General features: G+C 44.9%; 2 long non-coding RNA genes across 5 annotated transcripts in view; one reads left to right on the forward strand and one right to left on the reverse strand.

The window, feature by feature from the left end:
* The window catches only part of LOC132207659 (uncharacterized), a 22,816-nt gene extending 15,651 nt beyond the window's left edge, over window positions 1-7,165 (reverse strand). Inside the window, exon 1 of the long non-coding RNA XR_009443677.1 lies at window positions 6,430-7,165. This is a non-coding gene — a long non-coding RNA (uncharacterized LOC132207659). The remainder of the gene's footprint in view (window positions 1-6,429) is intronic.
* Window positions 6,768-16,999, forward strand: part of LOC132207658 (uncharacterized) — a 23,120-nt gene continuing 12,888 nt past the window's right edge. The window contains exons 1-3 of one of the 4 annotated variants that reach the window (XR_009443674.1): window positions 6,768-6,972; window positions 10,609-10,650; window positions 16,260-16,360. This is a non-coding gene — a long non-coding RNA (uncharacterized LOC132207658). Of the gene's footprint in view, window positions 6,973-10,608; window positions 10,763-16,259; window positions 16,361-16,999 lie in introns of those variants that run through there. The other 3 variants (XR_009443676.1, XR_009443675.1, XR_009443673.1) reach the window with 3 other exon arrangements.

Below are 16,999 nucleotides of genomic sequence, written 5' to 3' on the forward strand. Positions count from 1 at the left end.
CTGGATTCAAACACAAGTCCCCAAAGTACTATCTGGGTCTCTGGATTAACTGTCCAGTGATAACAACCTCAGGCCATTGTCTCCCCAATGAAGTGTGTGCTGTGCGGGTTTCTGGGTCAACACTTTGAGGAATCAACAAGCAAAACTGAAGTTTGAGGTGTGAAGACTGTGCTCATGCCCCCTCGGGGAAGTGAACCTCATTTTCACCCACAGAAGGAAACTAACAAGGACACCTTCCACCGAGAGTGCCAGAGGCTTTCGGAGAGAGCAACCCCCAGAAAGCAGAACTTCACTCACTTGGCTCTATTGTCCCACTCCAGACTCCAAAACTAGAACCTATTTACAGCAACAAATGGAAGTATTTGATGGATGCCCTGGGTTTGTGCTCCTCCCCCATTGCTCACCTACAGTTTTCCTGCTTCACCTTGTACTTCCAGCCAAACATCACTGATGCCAGCTGCTTCCTGCCATTCCAAATGCTCCTCCTCAAGTGGAAGGACAAACAGCAATGTGGAAATTCACACATATTTCTGGTCTGTGGAGGAAATGATACTGTTATAATTTCAGATAATTTTTAAAGGGCTCTTTTTGCCCTTTGAAGCAGGGGATGCACAAACACTATCACAGGCTCGAACTCACAACCACTTGTTTCTGAGAACAGTGCTCTGACCACTGAGCTGTGCAGCCAGGCACAAGACATGGAAAGAGGGTCTCATGTATTGGAAATAACAAAAGAATAGATAACTGGAGACTATTATATATCAAGACGTAACAAAACCGCAACAGAGCAGAGGGGCATCATGTGCAGAAGGTTGGGAGAATGCAAGGCCGAATCAGACAGTGTCCTGAGTGCCATAAACTGATCTTTCCTGCTGGTCCAGAGATTACGATTCAGTGCCTTCACTGTCGTAGCCTGTTCATGGTTATCATTTAAAGTAATAAATCTGAAATATTGACTGATCTTGAGAAGCAGAATTATGTCATTGATCAGTCAAAATCAATTCACTCCATGTTACAGTTCCACAGCAGCAATGCCAGCTGAAACTGCCTGAAGTGCAATCAGTTTAAAACAAGAATAGAGGGGAGGTCAGGAAAAGTGAAGGGCAATGGTAGTTTGTGAGAGGTGACTGGAGGCCAAGTGGAGCCAGGTTCAATGTGGGTGTTGAAGACCAGTCTTCACTGTTACCCTGGCATACAGATCACATTGGATCAATCACACAAGGATCCTCCTTTGTGTGTTGTCCTTTGCACATCACAACTCGGGTCAGTGCCTTGAGGGGCTCGGATATTTTTAATTTGGCAACTAACTCAGGTCAGTGGAACACAAACTAAGCTGTGTTGGGACACTATTTAAATGGGTCACCACTCATTGCAATGACCCAGAACTATGCAGAAAGAGGAAGAACACCAATACAAAATCTTCGCTTTGAATGGCTATCCCTGCAATTTCATCCACAGGTACTGACTAAACAGCAACACGAAGAGGACACATTATGCCCGAACACACTGGACACACTGCCACACATCAAGAACATATCAGAACTGACAACTCCTATGACCACTAGGAATTACGGTAGCACACAAGCCCAAAGCCATGCTACGACAAACATTCTCAAGGATTAAAGACACCATACCCACGACATGCAGAACTGACAGTGTTTACAAAATACTGTGCAACGATTGCCACAAACATTATATCAGACAGACAGGAAGGAAACTAGCCGTCAGTGTACATGAACATCAGCCGGCAGCAAAATGACATGACAAACTTTCCCTAATATCAGTACACCCGGATAATGAAGGCCATCAGTTTAACTGGGACAACATAACCGTAGTAGTGCAATCCAAACATAGCCACACATGGGAATTCCTAGAGGCATGGTTCTCAATCCATAATGCAGTCGGCAAACATAAAGAATTGGACCCCATATACAACCCATACAGAACAGAATGCGAAATGACAGAAGTTGCCAGAACAGACCGGGCAGGATAAATTTCAAGTGGAGGAGAACAACATCGCTTCTTCGGAAGTCTCACTCATGACGTTACCTTGCGTGGTGACGAAAAGTCTGAACGAAAACAAGCCAGCTGGGCGAGCAAGTTTCCAACTTTACTTGTTATCTTTACCGTTTAATGTGTGGCTCAGTGTCAGTCTTATACACACAGTGTTCTACCCGCTTCTCCTGCTGTACACAAGGTTTCCCAGCAAAAGGCAGCTTTGTGTGGAACACATGCAGTTTCTCCTGACAATGGGTACTGTTGCCATGAGGTGGGATATGAAATATACAATGAGCTGAAGTAGCCCCACACTCAAGTTACTCATTTACCTTTTAATTTCAATTTTCAATTTCCAAAACCCAGCAATCCATTCACTTAAGCTGCTGGGAACCTGACAAAAACAGCGTTGGCCAGACATTCCTCTTCGGGAGTGTCTGTCAATTTGCAAGGGTAGAAAAGCTGTCAACTTCACTCGAGTGAGAGAGGATACAATATTCCAAACTTCCAATTCAAAATCAGATGCCGTATCAATTACACCACTGGCTCCACACGTCTTGCTGCAGCTTTCATCCTGTCGATTGCGATGTAATCAGGGATACTGGCGGAAAAACCATTTGCAAGGTGAATATCCTGCAAAATAATCACCGTCGCTGCTGTACTTCAACGTTCTCCACTTTGTGAAGCGGTGAATGTCACTTGCAAACGAAACACATTAGCCCTCACATGCCTGGCTGTCACCTGTTTCTTTGCCACCTGTTTCTCTGCTGGAACTTGCCATTGCTTTGTTCACAGTCACTGCAAAGTTCTGCCTTGCATTTTTTTTTATTAAATTATCTCCTCCCAACTTAAAAACATTCCCTAGTCTTGAAATCTCCCATCCTTGGGAAATGACGACCACAATTCATACTATCTACATGTCTCATTATTTTATGAACTTCTAACAGGCCGCCTCTCAACCTCCTAAGCACCAGCAAGAAAAGTCAAAGTCTATCCAACCTTTCTTTATAAATCAAAGCTTCCATACCAGGCAACATCCTGGTAAACCTCTTCTTAACGCTCGCCAGCTTCATGATATGCCTCCTGTAATTGTGTGACAGAAACCGCACATTGTATTCCAGAAGAGGTCTCATCAACATCCTGTGCAACCTCAATATGACTTCCCAACTCCGAAACTGAAACAATTGAGCAATGAAGGCTGCCGTGCCAAAAGACTGTTTAACCACTGTTTAAATGGGATGGAAACTTCAAATAATCATGTACCTGGATCCCCTAAGTCCATGAGTAGGCACCTTAACAGTGAGAGAAAGTCTGTGGGAGGATGAGGAATAGTTTAGAATTTCTTTGACCTCACATCTGAAGAAATTTATTGGACACATGCAGCTGAATAAGTTCAACAATTCATACTCCGTGAAGAACTATAAATGAACCTGAAGATTTTTCAATTAAAAAGTAAAGTTAGACCCTCTCGAGTCAGAAGGAAGCCATCGCTGTTCTGTTTCTGAACTTCTCCTACCCAACAGGTTCTGCAACATGTCCATATGAAGATGGATAAGGGAGAACCAGTGGATGTAGTGTACCTGGACTTTCAGAAAGCCTTTGATAAAGTCCCACATAGGAGATTGGTGAATAAAATTAGGGCACATGGTACTGGGGGCAAAATGCTGAGTTGGATTGAAAATTGGCTGGCTGACAGGAAGCAAAATGTAGTGATAAACGGGTCCCTTTCAGAATGGCAGGCAGTGGCCAGTGGGGTACCACAAGGTTCAGTGCTGGGACCGCAGCTGTTTACGATATATATTAATGATATAGACGAAGGCATTAGAAGTAATATTAGCAAATTTGCTGATGACACAAAATTGGGTGGCAGTGTGAAATGTGAGGAGGATGTTATGAGAATACAGGGTGAGTTGGACAAGCTAGGTGAGTGGACGGATACGTGGCAGATGCAGTTTAATGTGGATAAATGTGTGGTTATACACTTTGGTGGCAAGAACAGGAAGGCAGATTACTATCTCAATGCAGTCAAGTTCGGTAAAAGGGAAGTACAACGAGATCTAGGTGTTCTTGTACATCAGTCAATGAAAGCAAGCATGCACGTACAGCAAGCAGTGAAGAAAGCTAATAGCATGCTGGCCTCATAACAAGAGGAATTGAGTACAGGAGCAAAGAGGACCTTCTGCAGCTGTACAGGGCCCTGGTGAGACCGCACCTGGAGTATTGTGTGCTGCTTTGGTCTCCAAATTTGAGGAAGGACATTCTGGCTATTCAGGGAGTGCAGCGTAGGTTCACGAGCTCAATTCCTGGAATGGCGTCCGGGACTATCATATGTTGAAAGATTGGAGCGACTGGGCTTGTATACACTTGAGTTTACAAGGATGAGAGGGGATCTGATTGAGGCGTATAAGATTATTAAGGGATTGGACACTCTGGAGGCAGGAAGCATGTTTCCGCTGATGGGTGAGTCCAGAACAGAAGACACAGTTTAAAAATAAGGGGTAGGCCATTTAGAGCAGAGTCGAGGAAAAACTTCTTCACCCAGAGAGCGATGGATATATGGAATGCACTGCCCCAGAAGGCAGTGGAGGCCAACTCTCTGGATACTTTCAAGAAAGAGATAGATAGAGCACTTAAAGATAGTGGAATCAAGGGTTATGAGAATAAGGCAGGAACAGGATACTGATTGTGGATGATCAGCCATGATCGTAATGAATGGTGGTGCTGGCTCGAAGGGTCGAACGGCCTACTCCAGCACCTATTGTCTATTCATTCACCATATCCAGATACATGAACGTTGGATCACTCTCCAAAGGTATCAGTAACTATTGCCAATCCTCAGTTACATCTGGAGAACTTGATGTTTGACCTTTCTGAACCAGTGCAGGTCATGTGGTGAAGTCGCACTTGCAATGATATTAGGTAACGAGTTCCCAAATGATCGTGAAGGATTAGTGATGTTTTCCAAAAGAACAATTTAAATGTTTTCACATTTTTGATTCAATCCAATGATCTGACATATTACACAAGGTTGTCACAAAACAATATTTGATACCAGGTACTTATTAGGACAAGTGACCCAAAACTGGCCAAAGAAGTAGGTTTCAAGGAATATCCTGAACAAACAAGGGGACTTTGAAAACCACGGATGTTTAGGGAGTAAATTCAAGAGCTTATGGCCTTAGGAACTGAAAACATGAAAAAGGTGGGAGTTAAAACCAGAAATCCACAGGAGGTTGGAAGTCAGGGAGAACAAATGTCTTGAAGGAAAAAGCAAAATGACAGTAGATGCTTGAAAGTTGTAACACAAGCAGAAATTGATGTAAAACTCAGCTTATCTGGCAGTGCTTGTGGAGAGAGAGAGCAGCATTACTGTTTTGTGTCCAGTGACCCTTCTTCAGATAAATCTCAGAGGGGTTTGCAGCTGGAGGGACTATCAAACGAAAGTGGTGTGATGCCAAAATTTCAAAATAAGGATATGAATTTCAAAACCTTGGTGCTTTGCCACTGAGAAAATGTTTATGTTAGTGAGCACAGAATGACAAAACTTGAAGATGTTAAAATCGGTGAGAATAAACACATGGGCAGCAGATTTTTGGATCAGTTCAAGATTTCAGGGAAGTAGTATTAAGAAGCCGGCCGGGAGTGTGTTTGGGGAGTTAAGTCGAGAGGTAGCAAAGGAATGGATGAGAGTTTCAGCAGCAGATGACCTGAGATGCTGTTGAGGTTGAAATTGTATGTGGTCTTTGTGATAATGAGTGTGGGGGTGAGTAATGTGGTTAGAAGCTCATCTTGGGGTGAAATATTGCACCCTGACTGTGACCAGTGTGTTACCTGCCAGTTACCTGGGGCAGGGATGGAGTCAGTGGCGAGGGAGTAGAATTTTGCTCCCAGCCTGGATTGACATTTTTCATTGTCTATTTAAATGTGATCTATACCCCTTTTCAAACAAGAACGGACTTGGCAGCAGAACTAATTGGTGAACCAACTGTCAGCTTTATTGAGACAAAGTGTGGAGTTTATCTGTTATGAAGTAAACTACAGTGACAAACTCAGACAGCTACTTAGAGTTGAATGTGGATTATACTGCTTAAGTCAATAACTAGGCAGTAGAGCAGTGAAACAACTTATTGGAGTTTCTGCAGCCACGGTCTTCAAACTTTTTCTTGTGTTGGGCTTTTATCTTCTGATTCTCGTTGCTTTCCATTGCACAGACCTTTCTTGAGAATCTCTTTTCTGCTTGTTCTTTTTTGATTAACCTCCCTCTCTGCCCAATCACAGTTCATATGAACAACACTCACCTCACTTCACCACGTGATGTTCTTCATATTCATAATTATTCCCTTTACATCTTACCTGAGGACTGCTAGACCTGTATTTATTACCCTTATTTCACCGCTATTTCTCTATTGGCTGACAGAGCGGTATCAAGAGTACCTTTAGCTTTGAGCTGCAGGAAGCCTTTTCAATCGCGACTTATTAAAAAATAACAAAAGAACTGGGATGTTGTCAATCAGGAACAAAAACAAAGTTGCTGGAAAAGCTCAGCAGGTCTGGCAGCATCTGTGAAGGTAAAAAGACAGATCCGGTTTTCAGTCTCATTCGTCTCAAAATGCAACATTGCGACGACGTTCATTTGCTTCCAACAATAACACAAAGCACTGCGCATGCTCCAGCTCACGGTGAAGTCTGGCTGATTGATGTCAGTGCGCGACCAATAGGAGCACAGGTGTGCCGTGCATGACCGGACGGATATCGCCCAATCGGAATGAAGGGAGGGCGGGATCAGTGAAAACCACGTGATCATCCACGAGTGCGGTGCAGAGTCGCTGAGATAACCGGAACTGCAGATGCTGGAGAATCCGAGATAACACGGTGTGCAGCTGGATGTGCACAGCAGGTCAAGCAGCATCAGAGGAGCAGGAAAGCTGACGTTTCGGGCCTAGATCCTTCGCTGAGACCAAGATTTGTGCAATTGAGGTAAGAGCAGGCCACAGTAAAGAAAGCAAAACGGTAGAAAGCTGGAGGGAAGTGATATTCGTATGGGTTTGGAAGTTTTACAAACAGTTAGTGCACGTCGGAAAACACACCCATTTGAAACTCCCAGACTCACGTTTGCAGAAAACAAATCAACGCCTCAGATGGCGATCGGCCCGTGTGACCGTCACCATCTTTATTGGGGGCAGTGGTCCGCGGGGCGCATGCGCGACAGCTTTGAAACTTTAAAAGGGCCGGGGGTGAAGCTGGAGGAACACAACAGGACAGGCAGCATCAGAGAAACAGGAAAACTGACGTATTCGGGCCCACACCCTTCAGAAATGGGGGAGGGGAAGGGGATGCTGAAACAAACAGGGAGAGAGTGGGAGACAAGTGGAGAGGAGACAGACAAGTTAAAGAGGTGGGGATGGAGCAGGTAAAGGTGAGTGTAGGTGGGGAGGGGATGGGTCAGTCTATGGAGGACCAACAAGTCAAAGGGGTGGGATGAGGTTAGCAAGTAGGAAATGGGGGTGTGGCTTGAGATGGGAGGAGGGGATAGGTGAGAGGAAGAGTAGGTTAGGGAGGTGGGGATGAGCAATTGTTTATTGCGAACTGAGTGTAGGTGTTCTGTAAAGTGGTCCCCAAGCCTCTGCTTGGTTTCCCTGATATAGAGGAGGCCAGAACGGGTGCAGCGGTGCAGTATACCACATTAGCACCTGCATACCCCATACAGATGGCCTCAAAGCCCTACGCTATTTCCTGTCCTGCAGGTCTGACCAGTTCCCCTCCACTGACCCCATTATGTGCTTCGGTGAACTCGTCCCACTGCCTACAGACAAAGGGGGTGGCCATGGGTACCTGCATGGGCCCAAGCTTTGCCTGTCTCTTTGTTGGAACAATCCCTCTTCCGTACCTCTTCCTCCAGTACATGGATGACTGTATCGGCGCTGCCTCGTGCTCCTATGAGGAGCTCGAACAGTTTGCCCACTTCACCAACACCTTCCACCCCAACCTTAAGTTCACCTGGACCATCTCTAACCACCTCTCTCACCTTCCTGGTCCTCTATTTCCATCTTGGGGAACAATCTCAAAACCGATATATATTTCAAGCCCACTGACTCCCACAGCTACCTAGAATACACCTCCTCCCACCTGTCAAGTTTGTTTTCGGAGACCCTCACGGACGTGCTGCAATAACAAGACACTGACCTGTTTAGAAAAACACAAATCATTTTCTTACCAAGCAAGTACAAGCTGTGAAGAATCACTGTACTCAACCCGGCACACAGTGCAAAGTCTCACAAGGAGTTCTCCCCGGACAGTCCCTGCTTTTTATACTTTACAAAAGACATGATACAGAAAACGATTTCACAACCTCCAATGACATGATACATAAAACAATTACTACAACAGACAAAAACAGGATACCAAGCAATTATTACATGGACAACATAAAAGACCAGGATATAGTATCGATTGCTTGTGAAGTAGCTGCTCATGGCAGGAGGTGATTTTGAGTTGTTGTCCGGGACAGATTGTGATTTCAAGTTGCCAGTGTGTCTGGCTAGGACAAAGTCAGTGCCCTGGCCCCTTAGTCAGCGACAGAAGTTACATGCTTTAGAGGTTTCACACCTTTACAAAATTTCCCCACCTAACCCTATTTGATACAGATTGATTCTAATTTCAGTTCAGTCAGGAAACGTAAGACAGTGTCTGCATGCCGATGTGTGAGAAGATGAGTTACAAAAGCTTTACACTGAATTCCTAGCTGGGCAGGAAGCTTCAGGGCAGTGTCTGCATACCGATGTGAGTAGATAAAAGACTTTACTTCTATAAGTCAAAGTCTCTGTATAGGAATCAAATGCAGATGAAAGACTTTGATTTCTATACTTCTTTAAATTAATGGGATGTTATCACATTAACATCTCACACCCACCCACCGTCCTGCAAAAGTGCCATCTCCTATTCCCAATTGCTTCACCTCTGCCGCATCTGCTCCCAGGATTCCACTCCCGTACATCTATGATGTCCTTGTTTTTCAAGGACCGCAACTCCACTCCCCACCTCCCCACCGGAGTGGTCAAGAACACCCTTGACCGTGTCTCCTGCATTTTTCTACAACTCCTCCCTCGCACCCTATCCCTGCAATAACAACTGAAAAAGAATCCCCCTCATCCTCACATACCACTCCACCAATCTCCGGATCGAACACGTCATCCTCTGACACTTCCGCCATCAGCAATCCGACCTCACCATCAAAGACATTTTTCCCTCCCCACCCTTGCTTGCCTGCCGGAGAGACCAGTCTCTCCGTGACTCCCTTGTCCGCTCCACGCTGCCCTCCAACCCCACTACTCCCAGCACCTTCCCCTGCAACCAAAGGAAGTGCTACACTTGCCTCCACACCTCCTCCCTCTTCTCTTTTCCCCCCCCCCATCCCAGGCCCCAAGAAGACTTTCTACATCGAGCAGATGTTCACCTGCACATCTGCCAATGTGGTATACTGCATCCCCTGTACCCGTTGTGGCCTCCTCTACATTGCGGAAACCAAGCGGAGGCTTGGGGACTGCTTTGCAGAACACCTACGCTCAGTTCGCAAGAAACAACTGCACCTCCCAGTTGCGAACCATTTCAACTCCCCATCCCATTCCTCAGATGACATGTCCATCCTGGGCCACCTGCAGTGCCACAATGATGCCACCCAAGGGTTGCAGGAATAGCAACACATATTCTGCCTGGGAACCCTGCAGCCCAATGGTGTCCATGTGGATTTCAGAAGCCTCAAAATCTCCCCTCCCCCAACTGCCTCCCAAAACTAGCCCAGCTTGTCCCTGCCTCCCTAACCTGTTCTTCCTCTCTCCTATCGCCTCCTCCCACCTCAAGCTGCACCCCTATTTCCTGCTTACTAACTTCATCCCACCCCCTTGACCTGTCTGTCCTCCCTGGACTGACCTATCACCTCCCTACCTCCCCACCTCTCCTCATCTTTACCTGCTCCATGCCCGCCTCTTTAACTTGTCTGTCTCCTCTCCAAATATCTTTTCTCTCCATCTTTGATCTGTCTCCCCCCTCTCCCTATTTCGTTCAGAATCCTCTTCCCCTCCCCCATTTCTGAAGTGGTGTCCAGGCCCAAAACGTCAGCTTTCCTGCTCCGAAGATGCTCCTTGGCCTGCTGTGTTCATCCAGCTCCACACCTTGTTATCTTGGATTCTCCAGCATCTGCAGTTCCTATTATCTCTTATCCAAGAGAAATGTTTGTTTCTTATGGATTTTTTTTCCCAGACTGTTGGATCATAGCAGCTCACACTGCTCTTGCTCACTTCTGTGCTCCCTGATCACCTTTGTCGGTGTCTAATCTCTTCAGTCTCTAATGATGGATAGATTTGATCTCTGTAGTATTTTACTGTAATTTCCTTGTACCTTTTTTGTAAATAAATTTTCCACTGCTGCCCACCCCCTGACCATGTGCTGCTCTCTTACCAGATTAATTTTTGAATGGTATCTTTCACAGTCAGGAAATATTTTCCCAGAAAGAGAGTGTATTTTTCTTCCATTTCAGACCACCAAATTCTACAGCGTTTTTATCTGTCATTCATTTTGCACTTCTGCAACATTTACTGTGTGTTTCTCCTTCCACAGATACCAGCGATCGTTGCCAAAGCCCTGTTCCCTGTGGAGAAGGTGATGTTTAACTTTCGTGTGCTGCTTCAGTTTGTATGATAAAGGTGCTCTCACAATGCTCCATTTGAGAAGTTACAGATCATTCATCTAGCGATACTGAAGAGCTAATGGTGTATGTCCAAATCAACAAACTATTTGTATTTTTATCATGTTTTATAATTTCACAAAAATATTATCAACAAACTTTTGACGTAAGGCCATATTAGGTCAGGTGACCAAAAAGTTACCATATCTACAGGTTTTCCTGACTCTCTCAAGGAAAGCAAACCTAAGAGGTTTATCAGGGGAATTCCAGATCACGTTTTCTGGCAACTGTAGAAACAGCCTCCAATAGTGAAGGGATGATTAAACACATTGTTGGAGTCTGGAACTAAATGAGTTATCGAACTCTTGAAGGTTGTGTGTGCAGGGAGATAGGGCTCGTCACAGCCAGGAATTAAATCACGGGTGAGAATTTTAAATTAGTATCAGAGATAATGGGAACTGCAGATGCTGGAGATTCCAAGATAATAAAATGTGAGGCTGGATGAACACAGCAGGCCAAGCAGCATCTCAGGAGCACAAAAGCTCACAGCAGGCCAAGCAGCATCTCAGGAGCACAAAAGCTCACAGCAGGCCAAGCAGCATCTCAGGAGCACAAAAGCTCACAGCAGGCCAAGCAGCATCTCAGGAGCACAAAAGCTCACAGCAGGCCAAGCAGCATCTCAGGAGCACAAAAGCTCACAGCAGGCCAAGCAGCATCTCAGGAGCACAAAAGCTCACAGCAGGCCAAGCAGCATCTCAGGAGCACAAAAGCTCACAGCAGGCCAAGCAGCATCTCAGGAGCACAAAAGCTCACAGCAGGCCAAGCAGCATCTCAGGAGCACAAAAGCTTCACAGCAGGCCAATGTGCTCCTGAGATGCTGCTTGGCCTGCTGTGTTCATCCAGCCTCACATTTTATTATCTGAGAATTTTAAATTGTTGCTTATAAACAGGAGCCTTTGTGGGTCAGGGAGCACAGCAGTGATGGGTGAACAGGTCTTGGTACAAATGTACTTGTGTGCAGCAGAACTTTAGGTATTCTTGAGGTTACAGGGACATTGAATGTGGGAGGCCGACTGGCAGTGAGTTTGGATAGTTAAGCCTAGAGGTAACACAGGAATAGATGAGAGGTTCAGCAGATGAGCTGAAACTAAGGTGTCACTGTCAGTCATTGTCACTGAAGTGGAAGTACGTGGTTTTTGTGCAGGGCTCTGCTGTTTACCCTCACCTCACCTCAGGAATTCAGCTGTTTGTGAATTTGCGGATCAAGTCTGTAATAAGATCAGGAACTGAGTGCCCACCATGGCCCATGCTGGGTGTCACTGAGCAGGTTACTGCTGAGTAAGTGCTGTTTAATACTGCTGTTGACAACACCTTCCAGTACTTTACTGATGATAGAGAGTAGATTGCTTGAGGGGAAATTGGTCGGGTTGGATTTTCAATGTTTTTGTGCTGAACAGACCTGGGCAGTTTTCCAAATTGTTAGGAGATGCCAGCGCCGTAGCAGGACTGAAATAGTTTGGCTTGGATGCTAGCAAGCTCTAGAGCACTAGTCATCGCTACTATTGTCAGAGTGTTGCCAGGGCCCATAACCTTTGCACTGTTCATTCATTTCTTTAATATTATGTGAAATGAATCAAATTGGATGAAAACTCACATCTCTGATGTTGGGGACCTCTGGAGAAGGCTGAGATGGATCATCCAGTTGGCACTTCTGGCTGAAGATTGCTGCAGACTTGTCTTTTGCAAGGAGAGGTTGGGCTCCTGTGTCGGGTAAAGATGGGGATTTTTGGCATTCTTCCTCCAGTGAGTTGTTTAATTGTCCATCACTGTTCACGACTGGGTGTGGTAGAACTGCAGAGCTTGCATCTGATCTATTGGTTATGGGGTGGCTTAGCTCTAACTCTTGCTGCTTATGCTATTTTGCATGCAGATAGTCCTGTTTGGTGGTTTTACCAGGTTGGCACCTTATTTTTAGGTATGCCTGGTGCTGCCCTTGGCATGCCCTCCAATACTCTCCGTTCAAGCAGTGTTGGTCCCCTGGATCAATGGCAATGGGTGTCTCTAGGATATGCTGGGCCATGAGGTTACAGATTGTGCTGGAGAAGGTCTGCTACTGTTGCAGTCTCTCTCAAAGCCTCATAGATATCTGGTTTTGAGCTCCTGTGTCTGTTCCAAGTCTGTCCCTTTTAGCCGAAGTTAGTGCCACCCAATGCAATGGGGGGTATTCTCAAGTTTAAGATGAGGCTTTGTCTCCACAGGACTGTGCGGTGGTTGCTGTTAACAATCCTGTCATGGACAGATGCCTCTGCAGCTGGGAAATTGGTGATGATGAGATCAGCTATATTTTCCCCCTTTGGTGCGTCAGCACCTGCTGCAGTCCCAGCCAAGCAGCTTTGTCCTTCAGGACCCGACCAGCCTGATTGGTAATCCTCCTGCAAACTACTCCTGATGTGGACATTGAGTACATTTAGTGCTATTCACACTCGCAGTGCTTCCTCCAAGTGCTGTTCAACATGATGGAGTTTTTTGTTTCTTAAAATTCCCTCTTGGGATGTGGAAATCGCTGGCTGGACCAGCGTTTATTACCTGGAAGGCAGTTAAGAGTCAAGCACATCACTATGGGTTTGGAGTCACATGTCATCCAGACCAGGTAAGGATGGCACATTTCCGGAAAGGGCATAAGTGAACCAGATGGGTCTTTCCTGATAATTGGCAATGGTTTCATGGTCATCATGAGAATCTTAGTTCCAGATCATTATTTAATTCATGTTTCACCATCTGCCATGGCAGGATGCGAACCCAGGTCCCCAGAATGTTATCTGGGTCTCTGGATTAATAATCTAGCGATAATACTACTGCTGATTTATCAACCAAGGGAGGATGGTACATGGTAATCAGCAGGAGCCATGAGACTTCCAGGCGTCAGAGTCAATGTTGAGTACTCCCAGGTCAAATAATCTGGTCAGAATAGCACTGTGCTGTCACGTCTGCTGGGACAGGGCTTCACTAAGGACAATGATAGTGGTGTGTGTCATTGTTTGCCAGGTATGTTTCCATGAGTCTGACACTGTTCCTTGACTCGTCTTTGAAGCGGCTCTCCAAATTTTGCCACTAGCCCCCAGATATTATTAAGCAGGAGTTTGGGGGGCCGATAGGGCTGATTCTGCAGTTGTCTTTCCTAGTTCCCTGGTGGATGCCAAATGGGCCACCCAGCTTCATTCCTTTGTTGAAACTTTGCAGTGATTTGCAACTGAGTGGCTTGCTGAGGTTGGCAAATTTCTTTCCCCGAAGGACATTAGATTTTTTTTTCACTCTGTCATCAGCAATTGTTGCCATGGCAACCAGTTGATTCCTCCAGTTTTTTTTTATTGAATTCAAATTCCACCATCTGCTGAGATAGGATTTGAACCTGGACTTCTGTTGTACATTTTAACATTCTGGATAAAAGTTAGTCATCAGGTTTGTTCACTCATTTTTAAATATCACTAACACAGGCATTGTTTCTTTGCAAAACACTGTCCATCATCCTGTCTCCTCCATCCTCCGCTCCAACAGCAAGTGAAGGAGACACATGCAGTTTCTATGTCACTAAGATTGAGACAATCCAATCAGCTGCCTCTGCTGCTTCCCTCTCTTCCACAAGCCCACCAAACCAAATTGCTTAGCATGTTGCTCCTCGTTTTAGGCTTAAACTTGCATCTTTGTCCAGTTTCATGTCAAGCCTTATCAGAGCTCATCTTAACACTTTGCCCTATTCTCACTAAACTACAAATATTCCAACTCTTATTTCTCCTCCTCCTCCTCCTCCCTGCCTCTTCCCCCATGCCAATTCACAGATATTGTTACTTGTTCTGTCTGTTTCTCTTTTCCGGTTATGTCCTTCTCACCCATTCTGTTTAAAACCAATGTTCGACCTCACCGTCATTGGAAAATCCCACTCCATCTCTCTTTCCTGTCTGAAATCCATGTCGTAAATGTCCCTCCAGGATCTATCCTTGGCCCATGCTGTTTCTCACCAACATACTTCCAGGAGGTGAGATCTTCCACAAGCACTGTGTTAACTTTCACATGTATTCTACAATGTTCAGATCGAACTCGTCTCCATCACTTTGCTCCACTGTTACTCAGTTATAAAACTGCTTATCATGCTTCCACTACTTGATTAGTTGAAATTTCCTCCAATAACACTTTGTGATAGTAAAACACATTGCCTTCAGTTATTATTACAAATTATTTTTCCTTACTATTGTACTGAATCCATCCCTCTCATTGGGAACTGTCTGAGGCTGAACTGCACCCTTCTCAATAATGCTGTCATATCTGGTCTCAAGATGAACATCTTACCGTACATTTCAATCACAAATGCCAGAAATTTCAATCTCTAAAATGCTCCTTCTCTCCACCTCACTCCAGCTCATTCGCGACTGAAACCCCTTACCCATGTCTGTGTTGCCTTAAGCTTGACAATTCCAAAAGAGAACCCTCTCTTCTCTGCCTTATCGAGAATCTGCTCCCACGATGAGAAATATTTCCTCAGCATTTATCCTGTCAACTCCCTTGAGAATCCTCTATTTTTAATTAGAACATCTCTCATTCTTCAAAAAAATCTAGTTAGTATATTCCAGACCTGTTTCGTCTTAGCTTAAAACATAATCCCTCCAAACCAATGATCATCTTAGTTCATCTTCTTTGAAATGCCTCCAGTGAAGTTATATACTTGCTCAAATAAGTGGACCAAAAAAGCTGCTCACATTCTTCCAGATGTGGTCTTGCCAGCAAGTTGTACATTTGTCCTAAGACATGTATTCCAAACTCTTCTACTGCAAACACCTTGACATAAGGATAACATCCCATGACCCTTCCCGATTACCTGTTGCAACTGTATGCTCGCTTCATGCTTCCTGCACAATTATTCCTGAATCCCTTTTGTGTTGCAGTTTTCCACAGTTTTTACATTTTTAAATAACACTGTTCTTTGGTCATCTCCTCAAAAATTAGCAACTTCACGTTTTCCCAAATTATACTCCATTTGCCGACTTGTCGCCCATTTATCAATATCTCTCCATAAACTCTAACCCTCATGGAACTTGACTGTTATCCCTTTTTATGAGATCCTTCCTCATTCTTCTCATCTTTTTGTTGGGAGCACTGGGCAACATGACACATACGTAATTGCTGCCTTTTTAAGGGGTGTTTTTTCAAATGACTGGGAGAAGCTTACTGCCCATTTCTCAGAATCGAGACAACTTGTTCATCAAGTTGCATTGGGCCGGAAAAGCTGATGTCTCATTGTGGCAGTGCAGCAGCACAGAAGGAAAGAAAAGGAAGCAAATCCTGCTGCCTGCATCTCACTAAATCTTGGCCATTCTTTGCCTTGTGTCAAACACCTGTTGTTCTGTTCAGTGACATGAAGCCCCAATGTGGAAATTCCTAGAAACCCAAATAGAAATCCCTCGAATCAGCTGCTGACTCCCACAAGGAATAATGTGCAGCAGGAACAATGCACAGTTACCCTCGGCCAGGAGGAGGGGATGTTGTGGATTCCTACTCTGACAGTGATGGATTTTATGAATTTGTGTTACAGGATATTACAAGTGGACTTTCAGGTAGGAAGCTCAATAATTGTAACACCAAACTCTGACAGAATTACTCAATTCAATCAGGACCTGGATATTCGCATTGTGTGTGAGTATTGTGTTCCTGCTCATTCCCATTTGCCATGTAAAATTTCTTTCTTATTACCCCATTCTCTCAATAGATCTTTCCTACGACTTTTAATATATGTCCTGTAGCCCTTTTTTATGGCCAGTTGAGTGTACATTTTGCCGTCCTAATGTTTATCTTTTGTAAACACCTCCTATCAAAGGTCCCCTCAAAATCCTTTGTTACAAGGAGATCAATCTTAGTTTCCCCAAGCACCTGATTACCCAATGACAGTTTGTTTCCTGTGTGTAAGGCACTCATCCGGATTGTGTTGGAACATTTTCCACTTCCCTGCATGAGTACAGCCCCAACAATATTAAAGAAAGGTAACATCCTCCAGATGAAGCAGTGTCAGAGTGGTGTCCCATCCACCACATGCAACATTCCCCTCTACACCACCGAGGCACAGTGGCATCACTATGCCTAAGGTAAAGTCACCATTGTCCTACCTGACCATAGGGCTGGTTTAACCTGAAGATTACTGCACCCCAGGCGAGGAGAGAGATTGAGAGGAAGTCCATCTATTGTAGATGGATATTCTCAATATGTACCAGAAATGTCTAAGTCACACAAAATTATAATAAAAACAGCCCTAACCATGCAACTAAAAACCCTCTCCCT

Source organism: Stegostoma tigrinum, unplaced genomic scaffold (assembly GCF_030684315.1).
Source record: "Stegostoma tigrinum isolate sSteTig4 unplaced genomic scaffold, sSteTig4.hap1 scaffold_118, whole genome shotgun sequence".
In the NCBI taxonomy this organism is placed as follows: domain Eukaryota; kingdom Metazoa; phylum Chordata; class Chondrichthyes; order Orectolobiformes; family Stegostomatidae; genus Stegostoma; species Stegostoma tigrinum.